Source organism: Bufo bufo, chromosome 7, assembly GCF_905171765.1.
Source record: "Bufo bufo chromosome 7, aBufBuf1.1, whole genome shotgun sequence".
NCBI classification, from domain to species: Eukaryota; Metazoa; Chordata; class Amphibia; order Anura; family Bufonidae; genus Bufo; species Bufo bufo.
Window position 1 is genome coordinate 216,502,898 of NC_053395.1, and position 10,330 is coordinate 216,513,227.

The 10,330-nt window shown below is 49.2% G+C and overlaps 1 protein-coding gene across 1 annotated transcript in view; it reads right to left on the reverse strand.

Annotated features, from left to right (window-relative positions):
* R3HDM1 (R3H domain containing 1) overlaps window positions 1-6,833 on the reverse strand; it is an 86,755-nt gene extending 79,922 nt beyond the window's left edge. The window contains 1 exon segment of the mRNA XM_040441530.1: window positions 6,729-6,833. The gene's annotated coding sequence lies outside the window, so the exon portion shown is untranslated.
* Window positions 6,834-10,330: the final 3,497 nt, after the last annotated feature.

The window sequence follows — 10,330 nt, forward strand, 5'->3', positions numbered from 1 at the left end:
TAAATGAGTCTGCATCCTATCTTCAAAAAACTGAACGGACACGGAAACAAAATGAGTTCGCGTGAATGTCGCCTTAACCCTGGGTTCAGACCTGAGCGTTCTGAAACGAGCGCTCTGTATGCGCGATTGTACCGGCGTTTACAATCGCGCATACAGAGACAAGCGAACGCCCATTGTCGCGCGTTCCCGAAAGTCTATGTACGGGAACGCGCGACAAACGCTCAAAAAAAAGCTCAAGTACTTGTTTGAGCGTCGGGCGTTTTACAGCGCGATCGTACGCGCTGTAAGACGCCCAGGTGAGAACCATTCCCATAGGGAATCATTGGTTCTTGCCTGTTGTGCGTTTTACAGCGCGTAGGAACGCGCTGTAAAACGCTCAGGTGTGAACCCAGGGTAATCGTCACTGTTTTCCAGCTAAATAGCAACTCCTGCAACGTGAGAAGCCAGCCTAAAGCCACATTCACATGGTCAGTATTCTTCACTAGTATTTGTAAGGCAAGACCAAGAGAAACCCAGTTTTCAAAGAAATTATCACTGAATTCTGAGTAAATAAAAAGATGGTCTTCCATTCAGTGGGATTGGTATAGCTTTGCATTAATCACCGTGTAATGCTTAATTCCTCCTGTGGTGGCGCTGCTGGGATATTGTACACTTGCTGCAGAGTTCCCCTAATATAGCTGTAATCTTTTTTTTTCCCCTGGGACAAATGAGGGTAGGAAGTACGTCACTCAGTTATTTAAGGCTCTCATGTGAGTATGTACACCGTGCGGCATGCATTATGGTTTTTGCTTTTGGTTGAAGGATGTCGCTCAATGGCATTCGTTTTAGGAGTCTGTTTAAAGGGTTGTCCAAGATTTTAATATTGATGGCCTATTTTCAGGATAGGTCATCAATATCTGATTAGTCGGGGGGGGGGGGGGGGGGAGGGGTGACACCCATAACCCCTGTCTATCTGCTGTTCGAAGAGGTCGCAGCGGCCTACTTAAAGGGAGTCTGTCACCAGCATTTCACTTTTTTAACCCTTTCCACAGCTCCCTAGCATGCTTACAGTTAATAAAAACGTTACCTCTGGCATCAATCCTGGACTTATAGAACCATCAAAAACTATCTTTATAAGATATGCAAATGAGGGCTCGCAAGTGCCCAGCGTGGCGTTACTCTCTTAGGTGCCCTGCTTGCTCAGCCTTCTCATTGCGTCCCCCCGCCCCTTCCATCCTTTCCCTCTAACCGCCTATCTACCAACTTGTTATTCTGCCGATATCCCGCGCCTGCGCACTCATTCATTTGGCCGGCGCATGCGCACTGCGATGCCCATTCCTTGTACTGCGCCGATGGACAGTTTTCGCGTCGTTAGCCGGCGCATGCGCAATAGTTACTGTGATGCCATACAAGGAATGGGCATCGCAGTGCGCATGTGCCGGCCAAAGGAATGAGTGCGCAGGCGCGGGATATCGGCAGAATAACAAGTTGGTAGATAGGCGGTCAAAGGGAAAGGATGGGCGGGCGGAGGGTAGGAAGGGGCGAGGGGACGCAATGAGAAGGCTGAGCAAGCAGGGCACCTAAGAGAGTAATGCCGCCCCTGGGCACTTGCGAGCCCTCATTTGCATATCTTATACAGATAGTTTTTGATAGTTTTATAAGTGCAGGATTGATGCCCGAGGTAACGTTTCTATTAACTGTAAGCATGCTAGGGAGCTGTGGGAAGGGTTAAAAAAGTGAAATGCTGGTGACAGACTCCCTTTAAGGCTTATCAAGCACAACACCGTACACTGTATAGTGGCTGTGCTTGGTACTGCAGCCCAGGCCTATTCACTTGGATGGGACTGAGCTGCACATAGGCCATGTGACCGAAAAAATGTGACATCACTGGCCTAAGAAGAGGCCGCGGCACTCACCGGAGCAATGCAGCCTCTTCAAACAGACGATCTTCTGGGGCGCTGGGAGTCAGACCCGCTGCAATCAGCTATTGATGACCTATTCTGAAAATAGGCCATCAATATCAAAAGCTCAGACAACCCCTGTAACGCACGTGCCAGACGACAGCTTTACCAACGCATATGGTAAACAGACGCTGCATACACAGTGCAAAATGGCACACAAAGCCCCAACCCCTAAAGCCTTGAACCCCAAATTCTGTCTACTCACAGCCAGCACTAGGGGGAGCTCACGGCACATGAATATATTCTTATAGGCACACGGGCAGCTCACATAGCTTTCCAGCAAAAAAGGAGCAACAAGAGCAAAACTTACTGGATTCCTTTGAGAAGGACCTGAAATTGAAAGTCTGCACTCAAGCCTTAGGGCTCATTCAGACGACTATATGTGTTTTGCAGTCCGCAAAACACTGATACAGGCCACGTGCATCATGCATTTTGTGGAACGCACACAGCCAGCCTTATGACTGCAAAGCCTATTCTTGTCCGCAATTGCAGACAAGAATAGGACATGCTCTACCTTTTTTGCCCATTGAAATGAATGGGTCCGCATCCGTTCCGCAATTATAAATATGGTCGTCTGAACGAGCCCTTAAAAGGGAACACCAGTTTATTTATAAATGCAGTAGACATTCTATGTCTATTAAATTAATAATATTAGTTTTTAAAGTTGGTCGGTAAAACCCACACACAGAAGATAAATTCTAGCTACCTGCAGCCACCACTAGGGGGAGCGTACTGCATACTGTTTATCCACTGAACTAAACAGTAACACAGTATGCTGCAAGCATCCTCTAGTGCTCACTATAGGCAGTCTATAAGCAGCTTAAAGGGGTTTTCCATGACTTTTATACTGCTGACCTATCCTCTGGATAAGTCTTCAGTATCTGATTTGGGGCAGGGGAAGGGTTACGATACCTGGTACCCCAGCTGACGCAACTATATGAAAGGGCACCGGCGCTCGCAGTAGCGCCACAGACTTCTCTCAGCTCTTTACACTACTGACCAATGAAAGTGATGTCACAAGGCCTAGGAAAAGCTGAGCGAAGGCTGCTGCGAGTGCCACTGATCATCAGGGGTCGGACTGATCAGATACTAGTGACCTATCCAGAAGAGGGGTCATCAGTATAAGTAACTCTGAAAAACCCTTTAAAGGGCGCTTGCCATTTTATACACATTTTGTGACAACTATGATTGGTGGACGTCTAAATGTTGGGGCCCTAAAGATCCCCTGAACTAAGGGGCCAAAGCAAGCACATACGGTAAGATGTCAAGAAAGAGCCCAACACCACAGATCTGTGATCAGCTCCTTCAACCTGTGAGTCAAGGCACCAAGGCCACAGCATCAGCTTCAGGCAATCAATGGGGATCCTCGTTACGAGTCCAGGATACGCCATAAATGTCTAATCCTAGGAGGTGGGGCTCCCAGACCCCCCATTAAGGTGAAGGGAGAGGTGGGCACGCATGTGCATGGCTGTCCGAATTCATTTATATAGTAGTCAGGTCTCGGGGGCACTTGTCTCCAAGACCTCTCCATTCACTTTCCTTTTGGATGCAGGGACCAGTGGATGTCTCAGCAGATGGGGGCCCTGTTCTGGAGACAGGTGGGCAGTGTCAGACTAGGGTGCCTAGGGCCCACCAGTAAAATTTGGGGGCCCACCGTACAGATATACTTAAATATTACCTGCTCACACAGCAGCAAGATGCTACCAGAAGATTGAATATGGGGGTCCCTGCAGTGACTTTGAGAAGGTAGGTCCTGGGGAGAAGAGGACACTGGTGGCTTTCCTCTACACCTAGAAGTCGTCTCAGCTTTGATCAGGTCTCGAATAATAAACTGGGAGTTTCTTTAATAATCTATCCAGTTTTTTATATGAACACAGGCTGGTTGAGGTGCTGGACATGGAATATATGCATGTAGTGCAGCAAGTCTACTGTGTTCTGTGCCACTTGTGCAGGAGACTATGGGCCCACCGTGCTCAGGGGCCCACCAGGGGAATCACCTATACCCCTGTGGGCCAGTCCGAGCCTGCAGGTGGGTAAAACATAGCTGAGACCCCAATCTATCAGAAATGTATGGCACATCCTGTAGATATTGAAGGCTAGTTCTACACCTGCTGGAGTTCACCCTATTCTGGTCTAGTCAGATGCTGCCGTTCACCGGCAGACCCTATTGACTATAATGGGAACCAGCAGCTTTCCGGCATGAGCCATGGGTTTTCACCCCCAAAAAATGGTGCACGCACTGGTTTTTGTCCGGCCAAAACCTGGAGATCATGCCGGAAACCGTCTGAACCCCCAACGGATCCCCTTATAGTCTCCAGGGGTGCACGGCCCTATCTGGCTAGACCGGACATTGCAAATTCCGGCAGTCTGTAGATTAACCGCAGGTGTGAAACCAGCCCAAGATGGGAATGCCCCTTTAAACTGAGCCCACGGAAGATGCCAGATTTTCGTTCCCAGTATAGGTCATTCAAACCCTTCCACAGACACAGTGGGTTAATTTATTACGCATCTTGCGACAGTTTTCTGCCACAAAAAAGTTGGAATTTTGGCACACGCCAGTTTTAAAAAACAAACAAAAAAAGTTTGTAATTTTTTTTCCAATTTTGTGCCACTACTGCCAATTTTCACGTAATTGGGAGGGGGCCTCCCAGGGCCACACAGATTTACTATACTTTACACAAGAAAAGGCATAAAATATAGCCCAAAATTACACTCTGTGAAATGCATAATAAAAAGATAAAAAATGTTCCGCACCACCGCTCAGGTCACATTGATCACGTTACCGCTGCAGCCAATCACTGTCCTCAGTGGTCATGAACGGAACTGGACCACTGAGGACAGCAACTGGTTGCAGAGCTTATGTGACGGATGAACGGCACGTGACAGCCGCAGTGATACAAGATCGGCAGGACGTTTAAAAAAAAAGGGAATTTTTTTTTTTTTCATATTCCTTTCATACTGACCCCTGTTATAAAAAAAAATTTTTTCATATTCCTTTCATACTGACCCCTTTTATAAAATCTCGGAAAGCCTTTTACTAACCCCACCGACCCACCCCAATATCCGTCAGCTATTATTCCGTATGTATATGCCTACTCGAATAGTCTGAGCGGTCACTGTATTTCAATGGAAGGGATGTCCCCGATGCCGCTTATCTCTGGAAGAACAATAGAGTTGGGTGGTTTTTGCAGAGATAAGCGGCCCCAGTGACATTCCATCCATCTAAATGCAATACAGCGAGTGCCCGACTGTGCCCATGAGACAGGTGGCAGATCTTATTTCTACGGGTGGCGTGAGGACAAGCGGGCACAAGGGATAAAGTTATAATATAGAATTATAAGACAAAATTTAGCATTACCCCTTTAAGATTTCCTGGCATTTCGGGAGCCGGGACGGATCCTGACAACTATACGCAGCTTAGTGCCAATTACCATGAGTCATTTAAGGTCACACGGTAGAACTCGTCGGGTTACACCGGCCTCATCCCGGCCGTGTGGGACCAGGCACACACACGGTGGTACAGCGTGTGCCCAAAGAAAACCACCCAAACAATACCAACTGCCACAAAAAAAACAGCCCCTCATCCAGCACATTGTACCTGAGTGTGAAGACCGCGCCGGGCACAGGCATTAACCCCTTCAGGAGGCAGGGAGGAATTCGGATTTTACTAGGAAACGCGTCCAGCTGTTCCTTTGTTGGCTCCGATACAGAACGGGGAGAATGAATTAAACTGACCGAGCAGAAGACAAAAAACCACGGGCATCTCCTCACGCAGCGGTCGCCACCCGTCTCATAATAGGCCGGCAGGGCTTATATATTACAATTTCCAGATTTAGAACACAGCTGCTCCATTTTCTCCCCACCCAACCCCCCCTCTCCTCCCCAAATCATCTCGGACAGAAAATATTGCGTATAAGCGACGGATAAAATCGCCCGGAGAACTCATTGAATATCTAAAAAGCGTAAACTGCTAAAATGATTAATGAGGACGGAGCCCAAACAATAAGACGTGTCCATAGGCAACCAGCGGCCCCGGAACGAAGGGGGGGGGGGGGCGCACAAAAACGATCCGGTCCATCGAAATGTTTAACTGGATCCTTTAGCTAGAATTAAACGTCCTTACCTACCCCCGCCATCGCGTTCACAGCGGTGGGATATACGGTACCGTGCACGTGTCCTATAGACCTATACACACCGTGCAGTTTATTAGCACTCGGCAAACCCTACGATGGCTGACCGATTGTTCCGGCCACAGGGGGCACCATTCCGTTTCAGCACAGCATGCCTCCCCCCCCATAGGTTTCAATGGATTCACACTTACATTTGCAAGCTATACATCTAAATGCACACACACAAAAGGAAGAAAACCGCAGAGGTGACTCACAGAAGGTTCTAGATAACGCCGGGTCCGTCCAATACCACGGGATTTAACTCTTTACAGGCTGCAGGGACATTTAACAGCCATACCCAGCAGGAGAACAAATCGCATGTCAGTCAGTAGTACACCCCCATAATCAGAAGCAATGGAATATTCTTGCCCTTCATGATAACAGCCGGGGGACCAGCGCAAGCAGGTTTGTAGGGGGGTACTATAGGTATTTCTATAGGCGACAAGGCAGGCAGGCAGGCAGACAGACAGACAAGACGAGCATGCAGGCAGGGAACACAGCCACTCATAGGTCCTATCAACACCTACAAATACAGAGGGGGAGGGGAGGTCGCTGCTAGAGCTCCACTGGTGCTCCTCATTTTGCAGTATGGGTCACTTGGGCAAACACTTTGCTTTACTTATCTTGTTACTAATCTTGAGTTACATTATGTCCTCTTCCCCCAGTCACATCCAAGGCTGCAAATTCTGCTGTTCGGCACTTGGAACCTGTGTACATACACTGTGCAGACAAGGCACGCCCCTAGCCGCTCTAAGCCCCAGCTACATAATGGGGTTCTCGGCTCCCACAATGCAGCGCGCGGCGGCGCAGGGCACGGCGGGGCTGGTAGTTTCGTTTTACCTCAGAGCGGAGGACAGCGGCGGGTGTAAAAAACTACATTTCCCACAAGGCAGCACGGGCAGGGCTGCAGTGAGACGATGAGCCAGCAGGGGGCTGCAGTGAGAGATGTCAGATCTCGGTGGCTGAGAGGATAGTGAATGCAGAATGTGAATGGGGGGCAAGTGGGAGCGCCCCCTGCCAGAGGTGGTTTACTGCTTCTGTTCACAATACAGGTTGTTTTCAATGGGAAAATCGGTGCATAAGGCGCATTTATTTTTTCTCCTCATCTGTGCAAATTGCAAAACTGTAGGAGAAATCTGAGGGTTAGGCTGCTTTCACACTGGCGTTTTGGTTTCCGTTTCTGAGGCCCGGTCAGGGCTCCTCTCACCAGCCGTCCAAAACGGATCAGTTTTGCCCTAATGCATTCTGAATGGATAAGGATCCGCTCGGAATGCGTCAGTTTGCCTCCGTTCCGTCTCCGTTCCGCTCTGGAGGCTTTGGTGTCCGCCTGACGATGCAGAGGCGAACGGATCCGTCCTGGCACACAATGTAAGTCAATGGGGACGGATCCGTTTTCACTGACACAATATGGCACAATAGAAAACGGATCCGCCCGCCATTGACTTTCAACGGTGTTTAAGATGGATCCGTTTTGGCAATGTTAAAGATAATACAAACGGATCCGTTTTAAACGGATGCATGCGGTTGTATTATCGGTGCGGATCTGTCTGTGCAGATCCATGACGGATCCGCACCAAACGCGAGTGTGAAAGTAGCCATAGCCGTTTTTTTTTATGTATTTCAGCTGTGTGAACACGGTCTAAAGCTACGTCCACGCAGATGGTCAATTCAGTTTTCAAAAAAATCCATGATTTACCGGAATATTGACACTGCGCAGATATTCTTTACAGCAGTGCGTGAATAAGAATCATATTCTCTGCATGTGAACATACCCGAAGCGTCTGTGACATACAATCCTCCGCGTTTCCGGGACCAAATGCAACTCGACTGACCTGAACTCATAGCATCAGGACAGTACGCCGCGGCCAGGCTGGAAACCACAGCATCATGATCCGTGAGTCAGACGAGCCGGTCACATGGACCGCACTGCTTCATCTGGAACCGGTCTGTGGTGACATTTGACTACAGCAGCTGAGTGGTTAAATGTCCACGGTCAGCATTACCGCAGATCACGGACATTGGCTGGCACTCTGGAGTCTGAATCCCAAGCACTAGCACCCAGCCGCCGCCCGCGCCCCACCCCCCTACTTGTTATCCATCTGACATCATCTCCTTGACTTCTTCTGTTCCTGTACTTGCCGGCCGGATGCGCTGCGAGTGCGAGCCTGCGCGGAATCCTGCGAGACCCGTGACCTCCCGAGGTGGGTCTCGCGGGATCACGCACCGAAGACACAAGATCTTGGCAAGAGCCAAGGCAATGTGGACCTGGAGCACAGCGAGGAGCGGAACCTGGTGAGCACCCCTGGCAACCGCACTCTGACAATCTGCACTAGGGTGTCAGAGGCTGCGGGACAGTGACTGGCAGCAGCAGGGTGGCACACACTTGTGTACAGGGGTCAGGGCACACCTGCTGCTTGACTAGGGGCCATAGATTCTGACTGGCACAGGGTGCCCAGCAGTGGCATATGGAGCCTAATAGATGGCACAAACTGTCTAAAGGGCTATCAATGGTACAGGGTGCAGGACAGGGCCAGACTGGCAGAGGGCACAAGGCAGCATACTGTTTTATGTTGCCCCGGTGGCACAGGATTTCATACAGTGGCTGAATGGTGCCTGGCAGTGAATAGGTGGCACTGCTTATGTTTGGTGTGCCAACCTGCTGAACAGTGTAGAGTGATTGGCATCACTGGGATGGTACTAGGTGGCAGACAATGGCTGGATATTATATATACATGACCATAGTCAGACTGGCACAGGGTACGCGACCATAGTCAAACTGGCACAGGGTACAAGACCATAGACTGGCACAGGGTACACGACCATAGTCAGACTGGCACAGGGTGCATGATCATAGACTGGCACAGGTTACACGACCATAGTTAAATATTGCATGCAATATGTGGCAGAAAAAGGGGCGGGTAAAAGGGCGAGGTCAATGGGCGGAGTCAATGGGGCGGCAAAATTTGCTTTTGCCTAGGGTGGCAAAAATCCTTGCACCAGCCCTGGCTGTGGGTGCCTGCTGCGGTTGCTGCGGAGCCCGTACATTCATGGCGGATGTCAGGAAGGGGCTAATGGTCACATGACCAAATGTGTATAGGACAGAGCTTTCTTTATGCACGGACTGCTGGAGCTCGTGGAGATACTTACCTGCAGGCGGATGGGTGAGGGAGGGTCCAGTGATTGCAGCGCAGTCCTGGGGTACGTGAGGTAGGACGACACGCTCCGTTGCTGTAGCTTTTTGTGAGGGGAGGGGACATGTGGAGGCCATGAGGGTGCAGATCTGTGTGAGGGGCTTTATGGGTGTAAATCTGTGAGGGAAGGCGGGAATCGACAGAAGGTAACTGTGTTGTTAGTACATTATTACAAGATTTGGGGCCCCACTTTTGATTTTGCCCAGGTCCACATTTTGTCTAAAACCGGCCCTGCCTGTAGATGTAAGACAGTCTGCTCCACCAGTAGATATAACACAGTCTGCTCCACCAGTAGATATAACACAGTCTGCTCCACCAGTAGATATAACACAGTCTGCTTCACCAGTAGATATAACACAGTCTGCTTCACCAGTAGATGTAACACAGTCTGCTCCACCAGTAGATATAACACAGTCTGCTCCACCACTAGAGATAACACAGTCTGCTTCACCAGTAGAGATAACACAGTCTGCTTCACCAGTAGATGTAACACAGTCTGCTTCACCAGTAGATGTAACACAGTCTGCTCCACCACTAGAGATAACACAGTCTGCTTCACCAGTAGAGATAACACAGTCTGCTTCACCAGTAGATATAACACAGTCTGCTTCACCAGTAGATGTAACACAGTCTGCTCCACCAGTAGATATAACACAGTCTGCTCCACCACTAGAGATAACACAGTCTGCTTCACCAGTAGAGATAACACAGTCTGCTTCACCAGTAGAGATAACACAGTCTGCTTCACCAGTAGATGTAACACAGTCTGCTTCACCAGTAGATGTAACACAGTCTGCTCCACCACTAGAGATAACACAGTCTGCTTCACCAGTAGAGATAACACAGTCTGCTTCACCAGTAGATATAACACAGTCTGCTTCACCAGTAGATGTAACACAGTCTGCTTCACCAGTAGATATAACACAGTCTGCTTCACCAGTAGATGTAACACAGTCTGCTCCACCAGTAGATATAACACAGTCTGCTCCACCAGTAGATATAACACAGTCTGCTTCACCAGTAGATATAA